We start from the raw sequence: 19,568 nt of genomic DNA on the forward strand, positions 1-19,568 counted from the left end.
CCAGCCTGAATCTTTATATTTTAACAAATGGGATTCTATTATAAAATAATCACTTTGTTTCAGTTATTTGTGACTAGTTGGGTATTCACAAGGAGCAAAAGGATTATTCATTTATTAAGCCATTAACAGATATTTATTGAGCGCCTAGTAAATACCAGACGCTATTTAGGGACATCAGTGAACAACAGAAAAGGCAATAAAAGCTCCAATGGCCTTACGTCTGGGAGTAGGGGAAGGAGCTAGACAATCAGTAATAAATACTGTCATGCATTGTATGTGGACGTTTTGGTCAATGATGGACCACATATACGATTACAGTCCCCTAAGATTATGATAGAGTTGAAAAATTTCTATGCCTAGTGATGTCATAGCACAATGCATTGCCCATGCGTTTGTGGTGATGCTGGTGTCAACAAACCCCCTGTGCTGCCAGTATTATTAAGCACAGAATACTTAATAATAAGTGGCTATTACCGGTTTATGCATTGACTATACTGTTCATTGTTATTTTTTTGAGTATACTCCTTTCACTTATAAAAAAGCAAGTTAGCTAACTGTAAAACAGCCTTGGAAAGGTCCTGGAGGTATTTCAAAAGAAGGCATTGTTACCTGAGGAGGTGACAGCTCCATGTGTGTTATTGCCCCTGAAGACCTTCCAGTGGGATAAAAGGTGAAGCAGAAAGGCAGTGATGATGATGGTCCTGACCCTGTGTACGTCTACTTTAATGCTTGTGTTTGTGTCTCAGTTTTTAATTAAAAAGTTTAAAAAGTAAACAAAAATTTTAAATAGAAAAAAGCTTGTAGGATAAGAGTATAAAGTATTTAGAAATACTTTAAATATTACAAAGCATTACAATACTTCAAATACTATAAAGAAAGGGTATGAAGTATTTACGTACAGCTGTACGATGTTTTTGTGTTAAATGTTACTACAAAAGAGTCAATACATTTTAAAAAATTAAAAATTTACAGAGTAAAAAAGTTATAAGGCTAATTTTATAAATTTAGAGTAGCCTAATTAAACAGTGTTTACAAAGCCTACAGTAGTGTCCAGTAATGTCCTAGGCCTTCACATGCACTCACTGACTCACCCAGAGCAACTTTGAGTCCTGCAAGCTCCATTCATGGTAAATGCCTTATACTAGCGTACCATTTAAAAAAATCTTTTATACCAGATTTTTACTGTACTTGTTCTATATTTAGATAGGTTTAGATACACAGATACTTACCATTGTGTTACATTTGCCTGTGGAAGTAATATAGTAACATGCTATACATATTTGCAGCCTAGGAGCAATAGGCTATACCATACGGCCTAGGCGTGGGGTAGGCTATGCCATCTAGGTTTGTCTAAGTGCACTCTGTGATGTGCACATAACGATAAGATTGCCTCACAACAATTAAGCAACACATGACTGGGTAATAAATAAATAAGGAAAATATTTAGTATTTTAGAAGACGACAAATGGAATTTTAAAAAGTAGAGCATATAAAGGGGTTCGGGAATGCCAGGGCAAAGAGTTTTGTGATTTTAAATAAGGTGGTCAGGGTAGACTTCCTTGAGAAAGTAACTGAGTAAACACCTGAAGTTGATGAGGGAGGTCACAATGTAGCTATCTGGGGAAGAGGGCTCCCAGGGGCCGGGAGGAGTGGAAGGAGAGGAAAGAATGGCAGGCATTTGTCTAGGGGTGGGGGGGTCTTGACAATAAGGCTCTCGAAGATCACTGTGAAGACTTTGGCTTTACTCTGCTCCAGTGCAGCTTATTGCTGTTACTTCTCAGGAGTTCTGAGGTGTGGACACTTAATAACTGTTGGGTGTTGAGAAGAGGTGTGGATAAAAAAAATCAGAAAATATGTGGTTATGATAGGTGCTGTCATATGTCATTCCTCTTTGGAATCATCCTGATTCCCCATAGGCTGCATTTAAAAAATAGTGAAATAAAGATGGGCTTCAAATAGGTTACAAAGTGGAAAGGGCAAAGCCGACTGCGGTCAGTTCATCCGCCCTGTTTCTGTTGCCCGCGTCAGGACAGGCAGCTCGGCCGGCAGGGCATGGCTCTGTACCTTTTCTGTGCTGGTCACTGTTTCAAGCTGCGGCTCCAAGGTCCATGGGCAGTTAGAGACTGTCCTTTAGATGGACATAAGTCGGAAGGAAATATCACCTTCATTCTGTTTAGACATGAAAATTTCCCCAGTCTTTGAGGACAAATTTTTTGACAAAATTAATGTGGGTGATTCACACTCTAAGATATTCTTTCTAAAACAATAAAAAATACATTTACTGCTGTAGACTGCTGGCACTAAAAATCTCCTTCAGAGGGCAAAGGGATAGATTTTTTTTCTTATACTGTTATACTTATTTACACATTATTCATGTATGTGTAGAAACTTAGTAAAAAATAATTGTATAAGAAAGATAGTCATTGATACGTGACCCTCAAAGTTGAAGACAACTAAATAACTGAAAACCCCAGGCTTTAGATGAAAAAATAGTCTCACTGGATGTGTACCAGGACCCACAGAAAAGAATGCATGGTGACTAGCCTGTAATCCCAGCACTCTGGGAGGCTGAGGCAAGTGGATCACGAGGACAAGAGATTGAGACCATCCTGGACAACATAATGAAACCCGTCTCTACCAAAAATACAAAAATTAGCTGGGTGTGGTGGCACACACCTGTAGTCCCAGTTACTTGGGAGGCTGAGGCAGGAGAATCACTTGAACCCAGGAGGCTGAGGTTGCAGTGAGCCAAGATTGAACCACTGCACTCCAGCCTGGCGACAGAGTGAGTCTCTGTCTCAAAAAAAAAAAAAAAGAGAACACATTAGTAAACTTTTTAAAAGAACCTACAAATTGTAGAGGAAGAAATAAGAAATTATTATTATTATTGTTCACCCATCAAGTAGTGGGAAAAGAGACTTGGTTAAGTTGAAGAGGAAAAGATCAAAGGAACGGAGAACAATAAATTTGCTGTGTTTATAAAATAATGAGAGTAATGTAAGTTGCATTACAGCAGAGCTAGATATGGAATTGTATATACTGTCCCATGGTGTATCCATCCACCCAGTCAATCAACAAGCATTTTCAAAATACCTACTATGTGTCATTCACTGCTGTGTGCCCTAGAGAAAATGCCTCCTTAGAGAAGAAGTAGACAACCTACAAGCTCTGGGTACAGGATTAGTTGTTAGAAACCCAACATTCAGTAAACTGTTCACAAAGTACGCTTCTGTTAAAAACTTACCTTCAAGCTGATTGCTTCTTACAGAGCACATTCTTACCCTGATTATGGCTCTTGGCTAATCAAAAGAGTTTTAAATTCTAAATGCTACTAACATTTAAAATCAACGCAGACATTAAAGATATAGAAGGTAGCCTTTCTTGATTACAATTAAAATTATAATAACCATATAATTCAATAATTTGCTACTTCTACTGAGGCCATCCTAACATTTTATAAAATGTGTCAATATTGTGAGTACATAGCCTTATTCAATTAAATTTTGAGTTGGTTACAGAAATGAAGTGTTTGTGTTCGTCAGCCATGGTGATCATGTTTCCAGAACCCTCAAATCAGATCAGCTTGCCTGAGACAGTATAACACTATGTAGGAATTGTGTTTATGCAAGAAAAATCTAACCCTTACATTTCACAAAGAGAAGCAAAATACCAGGTACTCAGAGAATACAACAAACATTAACTGGATAAATCATGACCATGGTAGTTCAGGTTGGATACTGAATGTTCGTACAGCTCAGGAATTTCTTTTTACTAGAGTAAGGTGGGCATGGAAGGTGTGGATTTTAAATATCAGGAAATGGAAGCAACAGATAATTTCCTAGAGAAAAAAAATAGTAATGAAGGAAAGAAAAAAATGCTTATCAGATACAAAACTAATTCTTCTGCACACAGTCCATGGTTTATTAAAATGTTGAGATGAAAAAAGTATATTTCGAAAAAGAAAGTTCCCACCTATTTTCCCAACTATCCTCTATAAGCCTGGAAAAAACAAAAGCTGCATCTCATTTGCTAACGCTAGCCGATACTGGTCCAACTGCCTGCAGGTCTGTCTAGAGGGGGCTGGCTCCTCAGCCTAGATCTGCGGCTTAATGGCAATGGCTGTTGAAGATTTGGGGATGGAGTGGCAATTTATATGCTGCATGTTTGATATCCCTGGTCTAGGCCAATCCAAATCACGTTTACCCTCCAAAGCTTTCCTTGATGAGTAGAAAACAAGCTGAACTTCTGTCTTCTAATTCCCTGCAGAAGGTTCTGGGCTGAGTGCCTAGCACCGGAACGCATGCAAGCTTTAGCCTCTTCTTGCACTGTGCACTGTTTCTACCAGGAGAGAATGCTGGTGTGTAGGAGACTGGAGCTCTCCTCCTCCACTGATGACTCTTTGTTTTCACTGAACTCAGTGGGGTGCTGAACCTTCTGCTGAAGTGAGGACAGGAAAGGGGGCGGTGTTACCAAGCAGCAGCAAATTCATGGATTTTGCTCTCTGGCAGGCTAATTTGGGGGTGGAAGGGTGGGTGGGCCACCTGGAACAGGCGAACAACACCAGTCTGCCTCCAGTTCAAAGCTATTTCCCCCTCCTCATTTGTTTCTTTGGTTAAACATTATGCATCGCAGATCTCCAGGATGAAGATTAAACGAATTGTTCCTTCATAACTCAATGTCAGATTCTTTACTTCATTGTATCACTTACGTTTCCAGGGGAAGGGAGAAGGCACTAGCCTACATGCCAGGGTAGGTCGACTCCTGCTCTCATATCATTTCTCTCGGCCCCTGTGACTCTGCTCAAGTCCTCCCTTGCTATTTTTATTTTCCGTCTGCCCCCGACAAGTCTCTGAACTTAAGGAAAAGGAAAGCAAAGCTGAGAAGGCGACCAGAATTTAATGGCGCCTCTTCCAGGAGACAGCACTGAACTGGGTATTTTACAATATTTTCTCATGTCGTAAAAAGGTAGACACAATGTTTTCCTGAAGCAGAGTTTTTTTTTCTGAAGCTCAGAGTTAAGGAACTTGCCTATGGCCACATAGATAATAAGATACATCCTCAAAAGTCTGTGCTCTTTCTATTTATTTTTGTCTCTTGATCTTTCTGTGCTGGTTTCTCTATAAAATGGGGCTGTCACTACCTCCCAGATTGTGTAATAGTGCTGCTGCTCATTTCATCTTTTTGATCATGACTGGACATTTACAAAACATATAGCATTATTATAATGTGCCATTAACATAAAAAGTGATTGCCGATTGATTAGTTGATTAGGGGAATTGAAATAAATGAATCATATAAAAACGACATCATTCCTTAACAAAAATAGAAGTGCATACAATCTGGATATATAGTAAGATAATATTAATAAATGAAAAATCACATATCACACAGCAGCATTTAAGCCTGAGCTGTCAAGGTATCAACTCAGCCTCTCTCTCCTGTCATGTGGTACAATATATGAAGTACTGTACCACAGAAGAGAGTGTTTGTAGACTGACTCACTGGGGAGAAAGCCTATGAGGTGGGCCCTCTGGTCTGTGATCATGGGCCCTTTGGGCATCCATCCATATCCTTCAAAGGGTTTGTTTCATGTGAGCATTCAGAAGTTGCGTGTAAAATATTTTGAATGAGCTAGTGAACTTTGTTTTCTAGAAAGAGAGCCAATAGTTTTCATCAAAACTAGTATAATATAGTGGCTAAGAGTTCTCAAGTAGAAACCGAACTTTCTGGGTTTTAATCCCAGCAACTTCACTTACTAGCTGTGATGCCTCAAGTGAGTTAATAAATCCCTCAATGTCTCAATTTTCTCATCTGTAAAGTGGGGATCATAATGGTACTGATCTCACAGGGTTGTTGGGAGGATAAATGAGTTGATGTATATGAAGCATCTGACACACAACACCCGTGTTCACAGCTGCCACTACCAAATTCATCACCACGATAAGTTCTCAAGTCATCAATGATCTTAAAGGATGACTTTGATATTCTATTGTTAGTCTGATTAATAATAGCTAACATTTACTAAACACCTCTTTTAGACCTTACGTAAATTTATGTACAAAGTACCTTATATGCATTACTTCCTTAATCCTTGCAAATACCCTATCGAGTGGGCAGTATCATTAACCTCATTTTACACTTGATTAAACCTTGACTGAGGTTTAAAGAGTTAAGTAATTTTCTCAGGGCTACATGGATAATAAACACAAAGCCAGAATGCAAACTTAGTTCTGACTTACTCCAGAGCACAATTTCTTAATCAGTAAGGAACAAATTCTTGTAGTTAAAAGACACCTTCTCAAAGTAAGCCAGAAGGGATTATTGGCTCACCAAAAAACAAAAATAAAGGAATCAATGGCAACACATTATAAAAGGAAAAGATCACATCAAAGATTAAACCATAGCGTTTGTCTTCTCACTTCCACAAAAGCCATGGGAGCCACAGGTTTTAAAGTACTTGGTGAGCACAGAATATGGTACAGATGTGTCAGACTGTGCTCCCTGTGGGATATGGAAGGAATGGAGATGTTCAGATCTGAGACCCTAGGAAGGGTGAGCAAGCCAGGAGACCTTGAAATGGAGGCCAGAGGGAATGTGGACTGCAGAAGACCACATCTTCAATCAGGAAGCTGACATGAAGACAGGCAATGGTTTGAACCACAAGAAAAATTTCAGCTTCTGGTTGCTGCTAGAGGTTGTTTTCTCAGACTGCTCAGTATTTCTGGTAGTACCTCTCAGTGCTTGCTACATGGAGGGTGCTCTACATATATTTGGTGAAATAATTTGAAGGGGGAATTAGAAACAAAGTCAATTATCCATGATGCACAATGAAATACGCCATTGTGATTGTTAGCCTTCAATAAGTCTCCTGAAGATGTACCATATATATTCAGGGAATGTCGATGGTACTCAAAACAATTTAGGGATGTTTCCTTCTGAAATTACCTTCAAAACAAGTTCATAGGCATCACAAAAAATTAACACATTTTTCCAGTTTGATGCTTAGGGTAATTAATTACTGGTCTTGGCTCTAAATTACTTTTGGATATTTGAGTTACCTTATGTATCATTATTAATGATATTCTTTAAAATGTGTCCTAGGCTCTATAGCAATGAGACAATCTTTACATGTAGCTTCTATTATGAGTACTTTACACATATTAAATCATTCAACCCTCAAAATAGCCCAAAAGTAGGTATGGGAGTCATCCCACTTATAGATGAAGAACCAAGGCACTGGGTTTGCAACATACTAAAGGTAATCAACTAAAAGGAGGTAGAGCCCACTTGCATGAGTAACTGAGACATCATTAGAATAAGTGTCATTTCTATTTCCCTCAAATTATCTTAAAGGGAATTGTATTTAATTCAATTCAGTTGTATGTTGAATTCTGACACGTGTGTGTGTGTGTGTGTGTGTGTGTGTGTGTGAAGGCATATTTCCTTATAATTCATTCTTGCACTGATTATTTTATTTAGCTTCCTTCAAAAATTATTTTACTCTTTAAGAACAAAGCCATTTCTTATATGATATAATGGAGCTTTGCTTCTACCCTAAATGTAGGGAGTGTGGTGTAAAGGCAAGCAAACCACAGACTGTTCCTGTTGCATCTCTGTCTATCTCGTCCTTTAGGGAGAGTGGTCTTTACATTGCACTAGCAGAAAGAGATGAAAAAAAAAAAAAAAAAAAAAAAAAAAGAAAAGAAAGAGATGATCATGGCAGCAATCACCCTGTGAGGGGGCTGTTTGTTTGTCCCATTTTAGACAGAAAGAAACAGGCTCCCACTGAGGTTTAAGTACCTTACTTAAGCAGTACTGCTAGCAAGAGCCTGAGGTCAGGGCTGTCACTTTTCCCACTGTATCTCAGCTCTTTCAGGGGGTGTGTACAAAGTTTCTATTTGTGTTTAAAGAGAAATCATCACAAATGTCCGAGACGGAGAAAGCTAACTTAAAAGTAGTTCCTAGAAGGCAGACCAGATCTGGCTCGGAATTAAAGTCTGAGATAGGTAAGAGAGCTCCAAGCTAACTGAATTCCAACCTTGAGATGTAAATACGTTTCTAATCCGGGACACGAACACACAGTATGCTGTTGGGTCAGAAGGCTGAACATGGGGAAGCAGAGCATGACCCTTGAAAAAAAAAGAAGTGTGTTTTTTTTTTTTTTTTTTTTTAAAGAATCTAAGTAATGAAGACATGAACAGTTGCAGAGTACCAATTACACATCAGGTACTGTTATTTGGATTTTCTAGACAAAACATCCATAAGGATTATTATCATCCTTCCTTACAGTGGTGGAAATGGAGGCTCAGAACAGTTATGGGGCTTATCTAAGGTTACACAGTTAGAAAGTGGTTGACCTGGGCTGGGGCCCAGGGCAATCTGAATCCATGTGATACGTACTTTCTGTTACTACGCACCTGCCTGTTATTAATCCAGAATTCTAGAACAAGATATTTAAACAGATGGCCAGAAAGCACTTGGAAAAGAAGGTGATAACTCTAGATGCCAGCCCAAAGCAACAGGGCAAACTGAACCTATCATTCTCTCTGATAGGGCTTCTGGCCTGGTAGATCCAGGCAAGTTTGTAGACACCCCAAGTGTCTCAAATTCAGTCTTGTTTTGAAAAAAAATGAATGAAAATATGTGCCACAGTTAGGAGAATTATTATATTATGTGGTGAACACAGGAGGCAGAAGGGTGTTATCAGTGGATAGCTATAAAACTGGAGGGTGGTGACTTGCCAGTTCTCTGTTTTTGGCCTGGTCCCATTCACATATTTGTTCACTCACTCACCACTCACTCACTCACTCATTCGAAAGCATTAATTGAATGGCAATGATATACTAGGCCTTACGTCAAGAACAGGGAATTTGGGACGGACACCAAAATGTGCCGTGAAGAATCTTCAGAAGGGTTTCTTGCAACCAGCTGCTGGGAGTGCTATTGGCAGCCTTCGAGGGTCAGCACCTCAGGATCTTCCTCAGCTCCAGAGAGCTAGCTAAACCAAGGGCATGCCCCTTCCTAGTGTGGCCCACATCAGAGCACAGATGGATTGAGCAGTATCAAGGTTATTCATCTTAGCCAAACTCACATGAACTCTGAAGGCTCCTAGCAGTTCCAGAGTTTCCCTGGGATCAGCTTAGCTTCTGCCTCTGCCCACCCTACACCACAGGTATTAGGTCCAAGGTCACTCCTTACTAAACTTCCTACACACTAAACTTGGAGTTCGAGTCATTCTGCTTCATGGAAAACCAGTAAAAGAAAGGGCCTCGCCCTTTGTTTATCCTTTAAAGAGTACAACTATAATCAAGGACAAAATTACATATTTGGTTTGATAAAAGGAAGACTTGTCTTTCAACAATGGAACAGCCTGCCTTCAGAAAGCAGTGAACCTGTGTAAGACACAGGGACATTACTGTTGTTGAAGTGTTTCTGTTCACTACTGTTTTATTGGAGTGTTGGAGTGTTTCTGATAGCTAACACACAGCACAGTATCACTAGCGTTTATAAATTAGTGATTAGAAAATTATTATATAACATTCTGGATTCAATAGGTACTGGGAATAATTTTAAACATATATGGGAAGAAATCCCATTTCCTAATGAACTCCCTGAAATAATCTGAGATTACTTAATTCTAACCTTAAGATGCAGATACAATATAATTCAGAACATAGTGGCAGAAACTGTCAATGTCCACCAATAGCCATTTGTTCCTTTGTCTTTTAGTAATAAAATCCCAAATGTTAGCGGCCTACATGTCTATCTAGAAAAACAGTACATTTCCCAGATTCTCTTGCAGCAAATGAGTCCATGTGATTAAATTATGGTAGTGGGATCTGGGTGGTAATGATGCATGCATTTTTGTTTTCTTGCTTTTTATTTCTTTTTTGCCCATCCCAAGGCTGGTACACAGCAGTACTTGCTGGTGGTAAGGCAGCAATGGCACTCTAGGAAAGGGGAAGCAATCATGCAAAAAATTCCTGGGTTTTTGAGTGACCTCTGGAGTAAGACTCTTTTATCTCTGGACTGCCTATCAGCTTTGACTTTTATGTGGGAGAGAAAGAAACCACCTATTTTGTTTAAGCCATTATGATTTCGATCTCTGATAAAACAGCTTAACAAATATTCTAATGTATACAGATGCCAAATCAACATCTCAGACCGGGGCGATGTTCATTTTTGCCCTATAAGCATGGTATCTTATCAGAAGACTGGAATATGATAAGAATAAGAATTAATATCCTTTACCTGTGAGTTAAATCCTGCATTTTCTTTCTTCCTTTCTGATGCTCTGCCTTGTCCTGGCCCACATTATATTTTATTTCTATATAAAAATCAAGGGCTAAGGCAAGATCTGGACTGAAATTATGTTTGTCTAACTATACAGTAGGATTGTCGCCAGCAATTAAAATCTTGATTTGTCTTGCAGCTGACATTGTCTTGAGAAGTAATTTTAAGATAAGTTTATATTATATATACACATAGATATATGATTCATACATTCCTCCCATTTTCTTTCATTCATTAATTTGACTGCAAACTATTCAAGTAAAATAAAACCAATTCATCATAAAGGAGATCAAATTGGTTATAGTTCATGGATATGTATTAATAAATAAATGAAAAGAATAACTGAGGCACAACTTTATCTTAAAAACTTCAAAAGAAACAGAAATCTGAAGTCCAATGTAAACCGTTTCTATGAATAGTTTATTATTTGAAATTTGCCCTATTTCTATTAATGTAATGATTGATGCTTTTGTAGTATAAGAACCACAGCTTAAATGAAATATTCTGATATATGATTAACTTGTGTAGACCCTATTTCTTTTTAAGTACCTAAAGAAAGTACAGACGTATAATTGTCTGCTCTTTTACCTGGAAACATGTAAAGTCCAAAATCATTGCCATTTTTATCATGGCACCAGCTGAATTTCAGGTTAGGTATCTGGTTCTGAAGATGAAGTGCTGCATATGTCATTTATAAAATATATGTACATGCCCGGGCATGGTGGTTCATGCCTGTAATCCCAGCACTTTGGGAGGCTGAGGTGGGTGGATTACCTAAGGTCAGGAGTTCAAGACCAGCCTGACTGACATGGTGAAACCCTGTCACTACTAAAAACACAAAAATTAGCCAGGTGTGGTAGCGTGTGCCTATAATCCCAGCTACTTAAGAGGCTGAGGCAGGAGAAATCTCTTGAACCTGGGAGGTTGAGGTTGCAGTGAGCTAAGATCACGCCATTGCACTCTAGCCTGAGCAAGAGAGCCAGACTCCATCTTAAAAAAAATCTATCTAGCTACCTATCTATCTATCTATCTATCTATCTATCTATCTATCTATCTAGACATGGGTTATTTAGGAGAGGGCAAGGATTCTAAAACCAAGAATATGTTTTCAGTTACAATTCTGTCTTTAGACTTACGTATATCCAGAAACATGCTCATCTTTTCCTAAAGTAATAATAACAGCTCATTCTTCTACACCAAATATCAAAAATAATAACTATTTAGGAATCACAGAAATCAAAGATCCAGATTCTCACATAACAGGGAACAAGCTGGAGGTGTGGGTGGTCGGAGGGGGAGCTGAGTGTCCCCTGATCTGTGGCATTGCTGGTTTGCAGAAACAGAATAACTCTGAGGTCACTGTCTCTGGGTGTTTCCACCTAGTTTTCACTCTGCTTCCCTTAACACTTTTTCACCAGAATCTTAACCACATCATGTCAATATTTTACTTTAAAAACAGATGTTGAGAAGAGCTCAGAGTAAACCACCACTTTTTGCTGCATCTCAGCAACATATCTGGTTGGAGGAATAGCTACCAGATAACTTAGGCCTACATATTCTACTCAACAGAGGGAATCTCTTCTTTTCTGGATTCAGCTAGATTCCAGCAAACATCTACTATGTTTCTGGGACTGTTCCAGTACATTTGCTTTCACATAAATTTGTTCACTTAATTCTCTGAACTTGCCTTCTTTTACTTACCCCAGGTAGCTTCCAAAGGGCCAGTTTATTACACAGAGAATAAACTCAGAGAAGTGAGTAAAATAAACTGCACAGACATGGCCATAAACTGGTTTTAGACATTTAAGGAGATTTTTAGTTAAAAAGATTGTTCAGTAAGTAAAAAATAGTTTGAAAGATGCCACTGAAAAGTGAAAGAGTATGCATTTAAAATACCGCCGTTACTCAAACTCACAGGTCGATATGTAACTTTAAAATCTGCCCCTTCCATTGCAGAAGGGAAAGAAAAGCTAATATATTTCATGCTTCTCTTTTCAAGAAGATATCTTAAAGTAGCAGGGGAGCATATGATTAAAAATTACCTTAAATATTATTTGCTGTGGTTAGTTACTCTTAGCAATCATTTTGGTTGTCACCAACAGTAGCGATCAAGTCCATTAAAAGCAGTACTAAAGAAAGCATCATTATAGACATTTTTCATCCCAGAGAGTCAAAGGTTTATTCTCAAAAGATAGATGATTACAAGTCATTTAGAAAGGTTAGCTGAGGTGTTTCCTGAAGCATCTCAAAAATGGTTCAGCAATTATTAACTACCCTGTTCGGGGGAATGCTATACGGAGATCACATCTCTCTAAAGAAGATGCCAAGAACATATTAGCTGCCAGTTTGAGAGCCTTCATCTTTGCTCAGAACTATTTTTAGAAAACAATGGTGGCATTTATCAAACACAGAGAAAGGACTGTAGATGCTGGAACTCAGAATTCAGCAACTAAAGAAATTTAGTAGCTGGGAATTGGGGAATGGAAGTGCAAATATTGCAAAAATACCTCTTTTTCCCCCCATGAAGCCTTAGTTTGTCTATAGAAAAATACCTATTTGAATAATATAAACCATACCACACTCATATCTGAGGTACCTTAAAGGTGAGATGATTTAAGTCAACTTGATAATACAATAAAATGAAGGATATGAGTTTCAGTATCGATTTAGACTATGATTTTGATTAATTTTTGGTTTTAGAGCACAGCAATGAAAAAAAGAACAATTTCCTTCCATGTATTTTCATGTGGTGTATCATAAAAAAGAAAATGAAGACGTGTTTTTGAAAATTACTCTCAGCAAATTTGTGAACTTCATGTTATTTCTAGTTGCTAAGTCTGCATCAGAGATAAGTCTGGATAAACTTTTTTTTTCTTTATAAAATTCTTGCAGTAAAGTAAGTCAAAAGAAAATGTGGATCCACACCTTTTCACCATTTTGAAAAGCACAAGACTGCAGTATAAAATAAGTACAACTTTCTCCAGCTAGAATGAGCTTCTTAAGGTTTATAGAATTCATGAAATTGTGACCATATACAGGCTTCAGTTTAAGGAGTTTCTGATCGACTTACTGCATATAGGCAGAACATAGCTCTGCTCAGCCTCACCAAAGCTTCATGCACACACAAAACACTCACCACTGGTGATGGGGAAAGTGCGATGTTGCCTATTGATGCCTTCAATTCATCTACAGTTGCAGCATTCTTAAGAATGTCTTTAGATTGCAATGGTTTAATCTTGATATTAAATTTCTTATGTGATTCTTCTTCCTCTTCCGATTCACTCGAAGAATAAAAGTGCTTTCCTTTGGTAGGTAGAACACAGTTAAAGATACATAACTCTTTCTTTTACTGGGAGACAACGACTCTGAGGCAAGAGTGGTTGCACACAGAGACAGTAAAAGTGTCCTTAGAAAATCAAAGCAAAGCATAGAAAAATAAAAGAGGAAAGGGTTAGAATTTATTGACCCTTCCTCAGAACATGATCAAGGATGGTGATTTTCAAGAAGCAATGGTTATAATATGCTACATTTTTGCTGTAGTTGGCCATTGGTTGTGTCACACTCAGCACACACAGACAGGCACATGTAAGCTTACTCAGCTATAGAGAGAGGAAGGCTGCTTTATGGGTGATCCGCGATGAGTTTTAAATGCATCGGTGTGACATGCTTTGCCCAGAGATGAATTGTAGGGAGAAGACAGAGCTATTTTCTAGTCACTGTAAATGACAGTCATATCAGGTTTTAGCAGACAGCCCAATACCCACCATTTCAACAACTGTTTTTTAGCACATTTTTCTCTTTCTCCTCTCTCTTTTCTATGAATAGATTAAGGCAAAATGTCTGCTTGCTAGCGCTCCGGCTGTTCTCAGTGCTGTTTATTCATCTCCAATATTAGGAATAGCAGGACTTGTGAAGATTAGGTTATTTCATTACCTGTGTGAAATCTGAATTTATCTTACTGTTTCCTGAGAGTAAATGAAAATTAAAATAAAAAAAATAAAGAAAGGATATAGCCGGGTTCCTCGGGTCTGATGCTGTAGCCTTCTTCATCCAGCTCAGGTGAGTTCTATAAAACACGAGTGCACATTAAGTAATTATTATCCTAACAGTGATCAAGAAATTATTTTTTTTCTAGAGTCTTCTATTTAAGGATATAGAAAAGTCTTTTCTTTTAGGAGATGAAGCTTTTAACTTCTGAAATGAATTCTGAGCAATATGTTTAGATATTTACTCAAGGATACTTGGAGAGTCCTCCTACTGGGAAAATAAATGAGGAGGAGGAATCAACTGTCAATGAAAGAAAGCATTCAAACGGAATTTAACATGCATTTCCTGTAAGCCAAGGACTGTGCTAAGCAACATGGGTGTAAGAAATGGAAATTATCTGTCCTCAGGGAAATTGAAATGTATTTTGGTAGGGAAAAATTAAAAAGAAAATACGAAACACAAAACACCTGTGTTAGACGGGGTTCAAAGAAAAGGAAACTAGTGAGGTTTAAAAAAATCAGAGCGGTCTTTACGCATCTTTCAGGACAGACAGGAGAAGGCAGAGTGGGAGCTCCTTCTAGGTGGTAAGGAAGAGCCTATTCAGACACACCAAAATGGGAATGGACCCTGGGTGACTCAGATGGGGAGACAGATGGGGTAATAGCAACGATAACGTGGCCAGAGAAGAAGCTGCACAGTGGGAGATGGGGAAATGAGACGATGAGAGCCAATATGCCAGGGGAAGAGTTTGGACTTGAGGTAGCTACTGCAACTTCTCAGCTAGGGTGGGACATGCTGAAAGCAAAATCTTAAGGAGTTTTGGAAGTATGTTCCAGGATAGCCTTGGGGCAGAACTGGAGAAAGAAAAACAAATTCAAAATATGTGCATCAATTCAGGAAAGAGGTACTAAGAATATGGATAAAGTTATTGGTGGGTTGGGATGAACTGAGGACATTTGAAAGGATGGATTATTGATTCTTGGTAACAGATCAGTCATAGGAAAAAGGCAGAGGGAAGGTTCAAGAGGACTCCAATATTTCTACACTCAAATTGTGGGAGAGTGCTGGTACTCCCAGTTGAGCTAATTCTGAACAGCAGACAACCAATATTTTTTGGAAAGAAGCAGAAAACATAAAAAGGCAGTTTGCATTGTTGGGATTAGAATGATCAGATTTGGATCCTTATTACATGGAAAGCATTGTGACCCATACTTTACCTCACTGAACCACTTAAAAAGCATATGTGAAAAGAATTATCCCATTTATCAAGAAAGAAAATAAGAGAAATCAGATGCCATTTCCCAAGGAAACATACCTAGCAAATGTCAGACCTAGGTTCTGACCCCTGGCGTTTCAGACTATACCCTATGTCCTAGAGGGGAGGAAAACGAAGCATTTGTAGGTGGCCCTGTTGAAGCTGAGGTGATAGGTCTGCCAGTGAGAGAAGGCAGAATTGGACAGTTACTTTTGGGAGTTAATAAAGCAGTAAAAATGCCATAACCATGGAGAGAAAAGTGGGTCTATATACCATGGAAAAAGGCCCATTAAAAATGGATTTTTATTGTCTATATTTAAGGTGTACAACATGTTTTGATATGCACATGCACAGTAAAATGACTACTACAGTTAAATTTACATTTCTGTTACATTCCATAGGAACCCTTCTAATGTGTGTGTGTATGATTAGAGCACCTAAACTCTTAGCAAATTTTTACTACATTAGATATCTAGACTTCATCTCACCTCACTGCAAATTTGTACTCTTTGACTTACTTCTTTCATTTCTTCTTTCTTTCTGCCCCTGCTGACTACTGTTCTAGTCCGTTTCTATGTATTTGACTTCTTTTCTTTGTTTTTTGAGACAGTCTTGCTGTGTTGCCCAGGCTGGAGTACAGTGGTGCAATCTTAGCTCACTGCAACCTCTGCCTTCTGGGTTCAAGCAATTCTCCTGCTTCAGCCTCCCATATTTGACTTTTTTTTTTTTTTAAAGATTCTGCATATAAGCAAGATCATACAGTATTTTTATTTCTATATCTGAAACTCACCATTTTTTTGAGCACTTACTGTGTTATTCCTCTTGTGCTCCTTCTTTGGTTCTCAGAGTTGCTTTTTGTTTTTTACAAGTGTATCAAGGTTATTGCCTGCTAAAATGTGTCCCTGGCTTCTTACTGCATTTAGAATAAAAGCCAAGTGACTCTGTGTAGCCAATAAGGCCCAGCAGGGCTGGCTCCTGCCCCTCTCTCTAGCCTCATGTCTGTAATTGCCTTCCATTGATCCCCTCTCAGCTGCATGTTCTCTCCTTCTCAATGTTTGTGATTTGGGTGCTGCAAGCGCTGTCTCATTTCAGTGACCTCATCGATGCTGTTCCCTCTGCCTGCAATTCTCTTCCCCCAAACGTTCAGCCAGTTAGCCTCTATGTATATGTTAGGCCTTTGCTCAGAGGTCACATCCTCCTTGAGTCCTTTCCTGCCAAAATCAAGTTGACTTGCCTCTATTCTCAAAGTTTCTAAGAAATAGAACCAGGGCTGAAACACCCTGAGTTAATATTAGAAAAACATTTTTTGAACAAATACTACAGGCTAGCAGGTTACTAAAATGTTCTGCAAACAATTAGCTCATTGAATCCTTGCAACAATAACACAAGGTAACTATTGACTTCTTTTTTGCTACCCAGTAAATAACAATTTGAAGGCCACACACAGCTGATATCTATAGGGCTAGATCAGGGGTGTCCACAAGAAAAGAAAAGCAAACACCACATGTTCTCATTCATAAGTGGGTGTTGAACAATGAAAACACACCGACACAGAGAAGGAAACATCACACACCAGGGCCTGGAGGGTGAGGGGCTAGAGAAGGAATGACAGAGGGTTGGGGAATTGGGGAGGGATAGCATTAGGAGAAATACCTAATGTAGATGACAGGGCGATGGATGCAGCAAACCACCACCATGGCACGTGTATACCTATTTAACAAACCTGCACGACCTGCACATGTACTCCAGATCTTAAAGTATAATAGATAAATTGTAAAAAAAAGATCAGGGGTGTCCAATCTTTTGGCTTCCCTGGGCCACATTGGAAGAAGAAGAATTGTCTTGGGCCACACATAAAATATGCTAACATTGACAATAGCAGATTAGCTAAAATAAATAAATTGCAAGAAACCTCATAATATTAGACAAGCTTGGGCTAGAGCTTGAACCCAGTTCTGACAGACTTCATTTCCCTTTGCCCCATCCTAAACATGCCAGACACTTCCTAATGACATGGAGAGCATTTTACTTATTTCTAAGTCCTCTTATAAGAATGTCTCAACTCATTTTTAAAGTGTAAAATACTTGATACAGAGAAACAATCTTCTGATACTCACATATCTTTCCCAATCAATTTCCGCATAAAATCCATTTGGTGCCCCATTGCTTTTCTTCTGTAATAAATTTGAAAATGAATTTAGAAGGAAAATATTTGAATAAAAACAAAGGAACAAAGAACATTGAACTCTTATCTGCATTTAGCAAGAGCTACCAAAATCCAGCACTGGAAAGACATATTAGAGCAGCTTATTAAGGAGCCACAATGGTGGAATGGAATGGTAAATCTAGCTGCCGTGACACTGAAGAAAAGGGCCTACGTGCTTATTTCACAAAAGATTATAGGATACCAAGGTACAGGGATGTTAATGATGGACTGTTCAAATTTTATTCAGTTACTGAAGAATTAGCAGCACCTTCATTATAATTTAATCCTCTAAACCTACAGGGGATATAACCATGTGTATAAGTATATTAAATGGAAACATTTTTACTTCCATGCTGCCATTATTATACAATTAGTTCTAACATATCCAAAGAGTACTCATCCAAGTCATTAACTAATCTTTTAGCATTTTTAGCACTGACTCAATTTTTCTGTAACTACCCGCTTGATAAAATATAGAGGAAGTCAGCTCCAAATCAGTTCATTCAGCTCCTAGTTATTAAAAATAATCTTTTTTAAAATGGTTTTTCTTATCAAATTTTTAAAATAGAATTTGAGGATTAATGGTGGATTTTTTGTCATCTGTGCGATCTGTGCCTTCATGAGCACACATCATTGCAAGCTGACTGGATGTCAGTACTACTCTCTTCTGATTATCTTAAAGTTTTCTTTGTCCCTTAGTACAACCATGACACATAGTCACAAGCACTTGAGTAAGGATGTGGCATCACCCAAATAGAAATTACCAAGATTTTCTATGTCTTGTGAGCAAATGACAAAAACACAAATCAGGTTGGTAATGGAGGGTCCATCCAACGACATTCTTATATTTAGCACATGGAGCAAGGGCATGTCACTAGGCATAGCAGATCTCAGAACAGCACACATCAAATGGTGATGCATGAGGCTTGAACACAGGACCTCTAATTTTGCAATCACAAATAAAGGTCACTTGAACTGCAATGTAAACAACTAATACCCAATTTGACAAATAGGTGGAGAAATAAGCTTTTTATGTGTGCACATAGGATCACTAGATAACCCAGAATAACCATCATCATTGAGTAACAGTGAATGTTGACTGGGCATTCTATGGACTAGCAGGGCTTTGGCAAAGGTAAATAGTGCACAAGAAATAGCTAATGTGTTCATCCCCTCTGTCTTCCAATATACTACCACTGCACTCGAATTTACAAATATAAGAACTGGCCCATGCCTCCATAGATCAGCATCCAGGGACATAAGGTCTGTGATCATCTCCCTCTTTGTCCCACTCCTGACATAGATTATTTGTATGCAGACTGCGTCATTTTAATCTTCCCATAGAATTGCCTTTGTTGAATTAGTGCTTCAGTGATATTTTTTCTGCTTTGAACAAAGGTCTTTGTAAAACCTTCGTTCAAAGGTCATATCAACTCTGCCTACGTATACCTTATGAAGCCACTATTGAAAACTGGTCCATTATATAATTTGCCACTTAAAAATTCTTATTTCACTTGAGAATAAACAGGGCTCCTATTTTCTGTTTCTCATGTTTACTTTCTCTTTAAATTCCCTCTTCACCAGCCTGTTTGTTTGTGACTTCTTTGCAAAATGCTCCACTTTTTCTTAGAAAGCATGTATAATAAACATGTTCAATACAGACATTTGATTTACAATGACAGGAGATCAAAAGAACTAAGTAGCTTCCAGAGAAGTAAACCCATGAATTTTATGATCTAGGATTTTTACCCAAAACCAGAGATTAGATAAATTATTGAGTTCAACATTTTCAAAGTTCTACAGTTTGTGTCCATGATAATCTCATCT

The 19,568-nt window shown here is 38.3% G+C and overlaps 1 protein-coding gene across 2 annotated transcripts in view; it reads right to left on the reverse strand.

The window, feature by feature from the left end:
• Positions 1 to 19,568, reverse strand: part of SGIP1 (SH3GL interacting endocytic adaptor 1) — a 119,481-nt gene that overhangs the window by 88,644 nt on the left and 11,269 nt on the right. For both annotated transcript variants that reach the window (XM_037740021.1, XM_037740020.1), the window contains 3 exons: positions 17,653 to 17,709; positions 14,305 to 14,359; positions 13,430 to 13,605 (listed from right to left, as the gene is read on the reverse strand). The gene's annotated coding sequence lies outside the window, so the exon portion shown is untranslated. The remainder of the gene's footprint in view (positions 1 to 13,429; positions 13,606 to 14,304; positions 14,360 to 17,652; positions 17,710 to 19,568) is intronic.

This window comes from Cebus imitator, unplaced genomic scaffold (genome assembly GCF_001604975.1).
Source record: "Cebus imitator isolate Cc_AM_T3 unplaced genomic scaffold, Cebus_imitator-1.0 Scaffold3, whole genome shotgun sequence".
Classification (NCBI taxonomy): domain Eukaryota; kingdom Metazoa; phylum Chordata; class Mammalia; order Primates; family Cebidae; genus Cebus; species Cebus imitator.